Source organism: Xenopus laevis, chromosome 7S (assembly GCF_017654675.1).
Source record: "Xenopus laevis strain J_2021 chromosome 7S, Xenopus_laevis_v10.1, whole genome shotgun sequence".
Lineage (NCBI taxonomy): Eukaryota > Metazoa > Chordata > Amphibia > Anura > Pipidae > Xenopus > Xenopus laevis.
The window spans coordinates 72,046,251-72,058,930 of record NC_054384.1 but is presented as its reverse complement, the minus strand read 5'-3'; positions in this window follow the sequence as shown (position 1 = coordinate 72,058,930).

The window sequence follows — 12,680 nt, the reverse complement described above, 5'->3', positions numbered from 1 at the left end:
ATGTGGTATTCAGGGGTGTGGCTATAAAATGGGCATGGTCAAAATAGTGTCCCTTTTTAACCCTCTTTACTTGTTTTAAATGTTGTGAGGTATGAGGAAGTGGAGAAATTGCATGGCTGTGACTAAGACATAGAGGCAGGGGGAAACAAAAAAATGATCGACAGCTGAGATATTAAATGCAGTTATACCAGGTATGCATGTTTTTTATACAGCTTTTTTACAGCTCATTAATATCCTTCTTAAGGACTGGAGCCCAAAACTGCACTGCATACTTCAGGGACCTATAAAGAGGCAAAATTACAATTTCATTCCTTAAGTCAATGCCCTTTTTTATGCAAGGTAGTACTTAACTTGCTGTTGATATTGGTTTCCTTCTTCCATTTGAATCATGCAGTATAAAAGCTTTCTTGACTGCAAATCCTCTTCAACTAAATTGGTTAAACTCCATACTACTGATAATGCCCATGAATGTAGCTGTGTTAAATTACACTCCCACCCTCTTAGTACCCCCCCATAGTAAAATGATTCAATGGGACCCATTAACCTAATAAATATGCAAATTAGGATAATTGATAATGACTTTTTCTGCTTGAGAGCCAACCAGGCGCAAAAAGAAAAGCTAAAATTAGAGTGAAATCTCCCAGCAGCGGTTGCCTTTTTCTCTGTTTGGTTACAGAGAAAGAGAGGCAGAGAGATGGCTATCTTGTCAAATTAAAGGAAATTGAAATCTGATTAATTAAGGCTTGAGAAGATTTGCATTTGAAAGGGAAAAGGGGCCCCTTCAGAAAATGCAGAGAGCGGCTGTAAATCAAAGGGCATGTTGGAGACTCACGGGGAAGGCAGGAGTGGGATGAAAGAGCAGTGAATGATATTGTCAACTTAACTGAGCTGATCTGTCAGAGGCCCCTGGTTTTTTTTTAACTCCTATCCCAGAGCGACCTCTTCCCCTGAGACTTTCTGACCTGAGACACAGTGAAAAGTCACAGCTTAACAAAACTTTTCCATGCAGATTTATAAGTTGCATTTAATACATTCTACAGGTTTGATGATCAAAAACTCAGTTAAAAAAATATCCTTTTCTCTTTGATTAAAAGTTTTGTGATACCAAAAGAAAAATGTTGTGTGAACAGGAATAATAACACTCAAATTTGTTTGTTAAAATTAAAAGAACTCACATACACACACAGAAAGCAGCAGTAACAAAGAGGGGAACAATAGTCAGTAAAATTCCATGGTTATGGAACATCTCAAATATTAATAAAGGAAACTAATGGAAGGCTTTCATATCATTCTCCCATAGGAATATTGCCATCACCATTTCTCCCAAATCTTATTATAAGCATTCAATGAGTCATTAATTCTGGCTATCATGTCTTCTAATAAAGCATTCGAGTTTATTAAGTTGATCATCCATTTTAGTTCAGGCAAAGACGGGGTTTTCCAGATGTGAATTATGCAAATTTTATTAGAAATCAGAATTTGGATAAGTAAGTGCTGCATATGTGTAATAAGGTTTTTTAATCTTCTGTGTAATCGAGCATATTCTAGAGAAGAACGGATATTATCTGCGGTGGTTTTATTAATCATGCTTTAAAGCACATATGAATGGGTTGGACCCCCTGCACCCTAAGTGCTAAAATGCTGTTAAAGGAGAAGGAAAGGTTAAAACTAAGTAAGCCTTATCAGAAAGGTCCATCCAAATATACCAGTAAACCCCCAAAGTAATGCTGCTCTGAGTCCCCTGTCAAAAGAAACACATCATTTCTTTCCTTCTATTGTGTACTCATGGGCTTCTGTATCAGACTTCCTGCCTTCAGCTTAAACCTCATTGCCCTGGGCAAGAGCATGCTCAGTTTGCTCCTCTTCCCCACCCCCTCCCTGTAATCTGAGCCCAGAGCAGGGAGAGACTCAGGCAGGAAGTGATGTCACACCATGTTAATACTGCAGCTCCTATCCTAAACAAACAGAGAGTTTCTAGAGCTTTTTACTCAGGTATGGTAAAACATTCTACAGAATAAATATAGCATTCTAGCTTGCACTATTGCAGCTAATCTATTGGCAATAAAATGCCTCCATAGCTTTCCTTCTCCTTTAAATCAATATATAAATGAATGGGTACCATGCCTGGGTTCACAAGCACTAAGCAAATAATCATAGACAAAAATGCATGGTAGCTCACTTCAAGCATTTACTGTATTTGTGCAAATTCACCATAACAGTTGAATACAAATTAGTGATAAATAAATTCATATAATACCACATGGCAGCATCTAACCCCTGTCTCCATACCTCATGTAAGTCACCGCCTCTTGATGCATTTCGAACCATTGGATGCTTCATCTATGCTTAATAACTGATACAGGAAAATAATATGTTTAAAGTGCAACTTGTTTTATGTTATATGGACCAAACAGGTTTTAGAATTGCTCTGCACAGAAATGTTTTTTTAGCCCCTAATGTTTTCTATAGCAACTGCTGCGATGCTCCTGTTGGGTGTTTCTAAATTCTTCCTAACTTGATTCCTGGACTTAGACCTTGCCTGAACCTTGATTTTGCTCCAATTCCCCTAGACAAAGACTATAGTGCCAAAACGTTGGGGTGTTCTCATCGTTGGCAAGTGTATCTGCTCTCTGTGGTTTGTCCCTTTTTGCCTTGATCTTGTAACTTGGTGGTATGTATATATTTGTGCTAATACTGTTGTGCAGAACTCTCCAGGGATTGGCGTCCCGCATGGAAGCCTATGAAACTCAGCAGAACCGCAGTGGGAAAGTACTTGAAGCTCTCCTTTCGCAGATGCCTTCTGTGACCCCCGCCTGTGGTCTCTCCAGCTGGTGAGCCCTGCATTCCTCCACCCCCTCGCTATAGTGGGGATCCTCTTGCCTGCAGAGACTTTGTGAACCAGTGCCTTATACAGTTTGAGTTTCAACACCCGCAATATACTTCTGAGTGGGCGAAGGTGGGGTAAGTAATGACCAGGCTGGAAGGCAAGCCACTCTTGTGGGCAACCCCACTCTGGTAAAAAAAAAATACCCCTCTAATCAATGATGTCAAGGCTTTCTTCCAGTCATTCAGTCTACGAGGATTTAACTGATGTCTTCTTTAAAATATCCTCAGAATTCCTACCCCTCACCATCCCTACGACTGCCCCATACAATGCCACCCAGAGGTTGCACTTATCCTTTGTTTCCTGCTGAGACGTCTGCCATGAAAGACTATATTCAGGAGAATCTTCAGCGGGGGTTCATTCACCTCTCCGGCTGGAGCCAGCTTCTTCTTCATGGAAAAGAAGGATGGAGGATTACGTCCATGCATAGACTACCGGGGTCTTAATAAAATTATGGTTAATGACCGGTACCCCTTGCCCCTAATCTCTGAATTTTTCTACCATTTGAGAGGGGCTAAAATGTTCACCAAGGTGGATCTTCTTTGGGCATATAATCTAATCCACATTTGTGAAGGGGACAAATGGAAGACAGCTTTCAACACCGGGGATAAGCATTACGAATATCTAGTAATACACTTCAGCCTCTGCAATGCCCCAGCTGTCTTCCAGGAGTTCTTGAAAGACATCTTCCTAGATTGCTTGGGGAAATCAGTGGTCATGTACCTAGACGGCATCTTAATCTTCTCCAAAGACTTGGAAAGTCATCACTCCCAGGAAAACTCCCTCTACAAGTTGGAGAAATGCGTCTTCAAGGTGCACAAGATCCCCTTTCTCGGTTATGTCATCTCCCCAGAAGGATTTGAGATGGACCATGCCAAGATCTTTGTGTTCCAGAAGTGGCCCCTTCCCTTAAGCACCAAGGCCATCAGGTTTGCAAACTTCTATCGGCAGTTCATTCTTTTAGTTTCTTCCCGGCTTAGGCCCCCATCCTTGCTCTTATTCGAAAGGGAGGTAAACCTATTCCTGAAGGACGCTTTCACTTCTCCTTCGGTCCTCAATCATCCTGACCCTCAGTTACCCTTCTTCATCATCTTTGACTCCGGTGCCTATTTTGCCACCGGCGAATTGACGCCGGTGTCAAAATTGCCATTTTGCAAATTTTTCACGAAATTCGTGGCGAATTAAAAGCAGGACAAATTCACCCATCTATAAACATGGCGTTACAACCTTCAAAAGGGAACACTGTCATTTGGGTAGTTATTGACCACTTCAGTAAGATGGCACACTTTATTCCTCTTTGGAAACTTCACTCTGCGGTGTAGCTCTCCCAGCTATTTATTCAATTCATTTTACGGTTACATTGTTTTCCTGCAGAGATTGTTTCAAATTTGTATCCAGATTCTGTTTTCCATTTGAAAATGTTTTTAACCTTCATGAATTTTGGAAGTTTTGGGGTGTTTGATGCTGGTTCACAAGAAAACTCAATAAATTCAAGGTTTTTAAGACTATAAACTCAAAAAATCATAAAATATATTCTTAAAAACAAAAATTTCCCAAGGTTTTTTTCATGTTTATTTATTAGTAAATTAGCTAAATTTGTGGATGGGAGTTAGGTCAAGTTTGTTTCTGGTAAAATATGAGAAAAAAATTGGATTTAGTAAATAACCCCCTAGATGGTGAAGCTATAAAGACACAAGCATACTCCCATTCTGTAAGACCAATTTGGTTTTGGTTTCACATTGCTAAAGAAGAAGGTACAAGAGATTGTGAGACCATGGAAGGGCTAAATCTCATGTAAAACTATTGCTTGGGACAACTGAAAAACAAAACATTCCTAATTTATTCATTTCTTTATTTTCTTCATTGGCAACTTATAGATTTAAAATTACTTAGAATTAAGCTGTATGTAACAGAATCTTTACTGTTTAAAAATTTAAAGTTAATTTTAGTTCACATATTTGCATACAGGACAATTTCAAGTATTTTTTAACTGCACAGTTTCAATCTGGGAAATGCGACAACGTGTTGGATATTGTCCTTCACTGACTTGCACGATAATCACCTGGACCTTGGCAGTACAGTCACGATTCAGGCAATGATCAAATGGAAATTGGTAAACTGGGCCCTGACACATGACTATACCTACAGGGCCCAGGGGATTACAATATAAGTCAATTTATTTATACTCAACTTATATAGTGAATATTATATGTCACTTTTGTGTATTCTACCCATTTTATAATGCTATGGAATAGAGTTGCTGCTTAATGACTAAATTATAACAAAATTATAGAACAGGCATAATGACTTAGTGGGCAGCTTAAAATTTACATATTGATTTAATATTTACTATAAAGGACATTTGCCAAAGATAAATTTGCATACAAAAACCACAAAATCTGCATGCAGACAGTGCTTTATTCTTTTAGTTTATTATTTGCTGCTTTAATGTACAAATTTGAATGAAATAGCAAAATTGATTGAACAAAACAATGTGTGTTTATACAAATGCACAGATTCCCAATTAATATTCTTTAAAACACATGGTAATGTTTTAGGGCAGGTGTAGGTGTTCCTATTGAACATCAAAGCCATGGAGGCTGTAGAGTTGACAAATGAATATGGAATCACGAAAAACATGAAAATCCCATCTGTATAAATCCACTCACCATGAGTAATGATTGGTCCAGGTAAACATGCCCCAGACTTTAAGCTAAGGGGAGTAATCATATATTCGTGTAGAAAAAATTCGGAAGTGCCCTTCCTGGACACTTAATCATAGAATATGATTAAGAACCCAGGAGGGGCATATAACGCGTTAAGCTTTATTTGCAATAATAATAAGATGTAATTCTCGTTAATAAAATTATTTTAAGCAGCATTTATTTGGAGTGAGATCCGATTTGTGCCAACCCTTTTTTCTACACGAAAAGAAAATGGAGACCCAAGAATAAGTGTAGCTCTGTAGCACATTTTAATAATTATCTATATAGGATCACAGAGACCCACTGTGACCAGCATGGGGATCAAATATGATCCATTCTCTTGAACCACTGGTTAAGGATCCCTGTTTGCAAACTGTCAAGCCTGACAGGGGTTAATGTAGAATTTGAAGCACAAATAAATTAAGTCATCATCCTACTGGATGATGGTTGTACCTTAATGGGGAACTATTGTAGAACATATTTGTATGTTAAATATTCTATCATTTTAATGATATTTCTAAATATAACTCATGAAGAATTCAGCATAACTTTCAAGATATAAACAGTGATGCTCCTGCTCTTCCCTGGCTGACATTCACATTGCTCTGTTCCTGGTTCTCTGGCTGTCCTAAATTATACTTTAAGATGAAAGCAATTATATCCCACAAATTAACATTTGGCTGCTGACTGTAATGGTGTCTAGCTTGCTATAACATCATGACAGTGAAGAAGTAACTTACAACTTAATGCTACTCCATTGGAGACCATTTCGGCGGCCCTTTGTTCAACATCTCTGCTCTACAAAATGATAGTTACAGAAGGGAGTATTTTTATTTATTTTATTTACAAATATTTAGTTTGATGTGGTAAATGAATATATTATACAGTGGTGGATAGTAAGCTACTGAGCCTTCAGTCTTCTGCTGGTCCTTGAGAGGTGACACCACATGCTCACTCATTTGATACATATAAACTTGTCAGGTAGCTAGTACTAGGGGTAATTTAGTTGTGTATTGTGTTTGAGGGAATCGGCAAGAAAGTCACTATACTCATCTTAACACTTTATTGTTCTACTACAGCAGCCAAAATGTTTGCACTGTCTCTCTCATCAAATATATTAGAGTCAATTGGCATTTTTTCTAGCATCAAATGTAGTCAATAGTCTTGCGCCCCCCCCCATGTTTATGGAATCAAATGTGGCACCCTCATGCCAACTAAACTATGTATGTATATAAAACCTGTTACATTTTGGGTCAGCTTCTATTTTGCCAAGGTGAAGGTTATTAAAGACACTCTATAGACAATCTATTATTCCAGTGGTTTGGGCCAGAAGAAGGATTAACAAGTTTTGTAACCTAAACCAAATATCCTTGACAATACACTTTACAATGCTAAAAGGATTGTGATGCATGTGCAAAGAGGTGGTTGCAAGAAGGATGATGCATTGTACTATAAAAATTAAATTAAAAAATCCTTTCATAAAAACTGATACAGAATTAACTGCAATAAATAAAGAGAAAGATTCATATGGGGGTCAGAAGGAACAAAAATCTGAAGGAACGTTATATTCCACGGACACAGTAATACTTATATGATACATGTCAAGGAATATACAGTAAAACAGGGGCTTAATTAAATATGGGTGTAACACACTTAATGGTCTATTTATTATGCTGTGTAAAAAGAAATTCACCAAAAAAAGGTGTAATAAGCTGTTTAAAATAAATGGCGAGTTTATCAAGCTGTGTGTTATTTTACGCCATGTGAACGCCAAATTTGCCACTGTTATTTTACACTGCTTCAGACCTTTGCAACTAAGTTCAGGCAGAAGTTGCTCAAAGAAAAAACACATAAAAAAAAATGATGCAAATTTTACGCCATTTTTTAAATGCCGATGCCTAGAGATGAGGGGCTAATTATTCTGCACCACAAAATAAATCTGCCCCTTAATGTTTGTTCCTATAAGACTGCTTGATAATGTAGTGCCTTCCACTACAGTACAGAGGATTTAGTTAAAGGAACAGTAAAAAAATCATTCCTCCCCCCTCAAATAACATAGCTACCTTGGACAAAGTTAATTATTTTTATTGCTTCATACATAGATACCTAGATCAAATCCTACTCCTTGTGCTGCACTTCAATAAAGGCACTAGCGTGACAAGCATTCAAAGCTCTTCTGCGTGTTCCAATCTCCTACTAGGGTTACCACCTTTTCAATAGATCAATGCGTGACATGGGGCGGGTCTGGTGCATCAGTGGGTGGGGTTAACACAGGCAGTTTTCACCATGACAGTCCTTCCAAAAACAGGGCTGTCCAGATGAAAATCAGACAGGTGGCAACCCTAACTCCTACTCCAGTAGTTTACAAAAGGGGTTTCAGTCGCTCTGTATATTTTATCAGCGTGATTTATTCTGTACCTGCAAGGAATAAGGCAGCACAAAGTTCAGCCTTCCAAGAAAGACCTGAAACCCAGAAAGCAAGCACACGTAGGGTTGCCACCTTTTTTGTTTTCGGGGGCCGGGAAGTGATGTCAGGGGGCAGAGGCTGGGTGACATAGGGACTGGAATGATGACGTGGCAATCAGTGATTGCCAGATTGCCATGTCATGCCCTTGAATGTCCTGTCTGGATTTTCTAATTTTTCACCTGGGCAGCCCTTCCAAAAACCAGGCTATCCGGGTGAAATCCAGACAAGTGGCAACCCTAAGCACATGCTCTATCCTTTACTGTCTGTAACCCTTTTCGAAAGAAATCACGCTAAGCATAGTGCTGCCATACACCCTCTCCTTGAACCTAAATGCAGCGATACCAGTGGAGACAGAGTACAAGACAGGCAATCCTGTGAAGCTGAAGCCACTAACTTCAGATTTTAAAGAAAGAGCGTACACATAAGAGAATGTATGTCTCCCCATCTCCTTTTCAATGCAGCACACAACCAGAAGAGGGATTTTATCTAGGTATTTATGTATAAAACAATAAAAATAATTTACTTTGCTGTGAAATATGAAGGGGGTTATTTTGAGGGGGTTGTTGAATTTTTTTACATAAACATTTTGTTCCTTTAATGCTTCAACTTTCAGGAAGGAAGGAATTCTCCAGCCAATCATTAGGTGGACAGTCTGGGTCCTGCCCCACAGCCAGGAAGAGGAAGGGGGATCAGCCAGGAACAGGAGGAGAGACGTGCTGAGAGATTTAGTGACTGCCAGTGGTGTTCCAGCCTGTTTAGTGACTGGCAATAGAGACTCTGCTGGGGGAAACATTGCAGTGTGCTCTTCCATAGAGGAAGTTCTTGTAAGGGCCTAGTGTAATCCAGGGGTGCAGCATGTCAGCCAAAAGGAGAAAGCTGCAGTGTAAAGAGAAACAAGGTTCCTTCTGAACTGTAACCCCCATATGTAATATATGGCACTAAGTTTGCCCAGGAGCATAGCAACCAATAAGATGTTTGCTTTTAAACAGGTGACCAGAGAATGCTACCTGCCAGTTGCTATAGGTTACTGCTCCTGGGCAAACTTAGTGCCTTTTATTACATAACTCCCTTTGTCTTTAACCCTTTTTAACCCTGTTGCCAGTTTAAGGGACATTGGAAGTTATATAAAGAGTCATATCCCTCCTAGAGGGAGAGGCATCTTGTGTAAGGAGAGCTGACAGCATTGCTGCCCACATCTGAGGGAGCACTGTTTATACTATTATCAAGGGACACATCACCATCTTTTTTTGCCTTTACACCCAGACACGGAATCCAGTTTCCCAGTTCAGCAGAAACCCAAAGTCATATTTACCTTTGCCTTTCATTTAGGCTGCTGTGCCATCCAGTCTTTACATGCCAGTAAGCCCCCCCAATATACCAACTGGCAAGGTTTTGGGGGGACTTAGGTGTGCACACTGGGGTTTGAGGAATTTTGATGGAAGACTGTTCTTGAATTGTCTTAATTACTGCAGTGTTAGCCAGTTGTTCTTTTACCTAACTAATTCTTTTTAGTCAAGTTGTGCCTGTTGCACTGCCATCTTGTGTGCCTTGTTACTGGGGCCTTGGATTGTCACCAGGCTTGAGAAAGCAAACTCATATCTACTACTGCCAACACCTAAGGGTGTGCCATCCTCCTAGTGGAAAAGTTTATCACATCAATAGATTAAGCTGCACCTTTGCACACAATGTGTATCAAATTCAGTGGAGGACAGGCAAATAGACAGTTGAGAGAATGGGTGACCACGCATTGTGTGACAATAAGAGCAGCCCTTGACCCTAAACCACAGAAGAACAATAAACAGGGTGCAACATTGTTTGCAAGCAAAACATTTGGCTTCATCTTTTAAATGTAAGATAATGAATTGAGCCAAATGCACTGGAGTCAATAGAAGTTTTTCTTGCAAAAAATGCTTTGGAATTTTTCTTGCGGTTTTCTTGTCACCTTTTTTTCCTGTGAAACAAAACGCATAGTTAAACTCTAGAGCACGTTTGCAAAAATGTTTGTGACTCGAAAAAACTTAAATTTCACCACAAAGCTGGCAAAAAAAAGTGTTCTTCCCTGCTTCTTATACTTAAGCAAAATAAAATAGAAGCCTTTGAGATTCCAATAAAACTTACCTTTTGTAACAGCTAAATATCTGCATCAACTCTCCGTTTTCCCTTGTTGTACATAGGGTTACAGGACAAGTACAATAGAATTACATTTTTACATTTTTTTAATGTAACAACCTCATGCAAGATAAGCCCAACACAGGCATCAACATAAGAGCAGCAAAGATGCAAAAGAACTGCAGCTTTATCCACTTTACTGTTTGACTTACTTACAGTGTTCATTTCTAGCTCAAGATTCGCTTCACGGTACTGGGTAAATCGCATCATTTTCCTGTGCAAGGAAACAATAAACAATTGCACACCTCAAGGGGCCACTGATGTTTGGAATCATATAAGTCCCACATGAGTCAGTTTGATGTATATTGGAGATTAACTTACTGGAGGAGAAATAATATTCACAGAAACCTAAAAATTGTTTTAGTTTGCAGGATACTTATCTTTACACTTCTCATCACTGAGGGGATGTAGTATTTTGATACATTTAAACAAAACAGACAGGTTATCCATGCATGCCGGTGCAGCAAGTTTGGAGAATAGTTTTAGACTTGGATTTCATATGGAGTTTATACACGGTGATGCAACTTCTCAAGTTGTATATATCTTACTTGTCCTCATATATAGCAATAAGCTGTCTTACAACATTACATTACTTCTTTTGAATGCTGAGCATTTCTGTGTGTTAGTGCAGGAATAGAATATATGAATATGGTTCCATTTTGAGCACAGGAGCAAGTATAAAGCACAACATTCCAATGTTCCGTTAAGCACAGTTTTCCACCACTGATCAAGTCTAGCCTATATCACCATGTCTGATTACAATGTAATTTTAATGAAGCTAAAATTACAAAAATGATAATCTCTGTATGAAAGATAATAGAAAGATGTCTAACATAATGCTGGTAAGCAGCTTTCTTATTGGTGAATTCTCTTGCATTTATAATAAAGTTTTAGGTCAACAGAATTTTCATTGGTTAATTTTCTTACTTCTATAGTTGTTTTATGTCAACTTCTATAGAAAAATGGGGGCACAGTGGGACAGTGTTATGGTTTGGTTTAAAACAACTTTAAACGCCGTTCACAATGTTACGTGTGTCTCAGTGAAGCAGGGAAACCCCTCCTACCTTCCTGCCTGTGTCTCTGTTGCTAAAGTTGACCACGCCCAATTTATGACTACACCTCCTAATTACATGTCCGTTTACAAAATGTGCCAGGTTATGAAAGTTTGAACACATTTCTGGGAATTTTTGGGTAATGTTTTATGTGTTTTGTTAGTGGAGCTGAAAGTTCCCTTGCTGTGAGTCACAGTTCCCCCAAGAGACTTGCTTATCTTAAATAGTTACAATTGTAACTTTGCTTATCTTAAATAGTTACAAAGAAACTCACACTTTTCAGTAAGAAATCTGGGACTGCGGGCTGAGCTGTCAAAATCGAGACTGTCCCACAGAAAACTGGACAGGTGGCAGGTATGTCACTACAATATATCAGTACAAACTTTGATATGAAGGGCACGGCTGTTGTTGTTGTAATGGAGAACTTGATACTGATGTGCAGAATCACACAATAGGCAATTTTCCCACTAAGCTATGCCAAGAAGGATTTAGAGGGAACATTGATGATAGGATGCAGGGAGTTACAGAAAAAACACAGCTGTTTTAATAGAGAACTTGATACTGATGTGCAGAATCACTACATGATAGGATGCAGGGAGTTACAGCCCCCCCCCCCACAGCTGGTGTTATAACGGAGAACTCAATAGTGATGTGAAGAATCTCTATATGATAGGATGGAGGGAGTTACAGAAAAAAACCCACAGCTGATGTTATATTGGAGATCCTGATACTGATGCAAACAATCACTATATGATAGGATGCAGGGAATTTTGTTTTGGTCATTTCATGTTTATTGTTTAGTTCACATGAACACATTTCTTGAATGTTATTCATATGAATTTTTCTTTTACTCCATTATATGATTGTTCATATATTTAATTCATTGTATTTTCATGAAAATTCAATAAAAATAATTTTTTTTTTTATAATTCTGTTTTTATTAGTTTTAAAAGTAACAGAAGGTGAAGAAAAAGAAGCATATCATGTGCAATGTGTATCTACAACAGTCATAATATTCAGTAGTAACCCACAATATACAATATCACATGCGAAACCTTAAATCTGTAACTCAGAAGTCTGCCCGGATAGCTTGCTATTGAACCATTTTCAGTTAAGGAGAAGAGCACGATTTCGAAGTGGGTATTCATTGCTGACTCCCGGGTCCACATAAGCTTGTTTCTGCTGCTTCTCAACCTACTAGTTCTTCAGGGTTACCACATAGCTGTACATTGAGTGCTGATGCTTCTAGCTGAAAAGTGTTCGATAGAACAGAGAAGAGGAGGGAAAGATAGAAGAAGGAAAACGAAGGGATAAGATCAGGGAAGGTGGGTATAGGTAAGAAAGTACAGGGAAAGAGTAGGTGACCAGTCCACCTGAGGCACTCCACTAAGTATGTCGCAGAG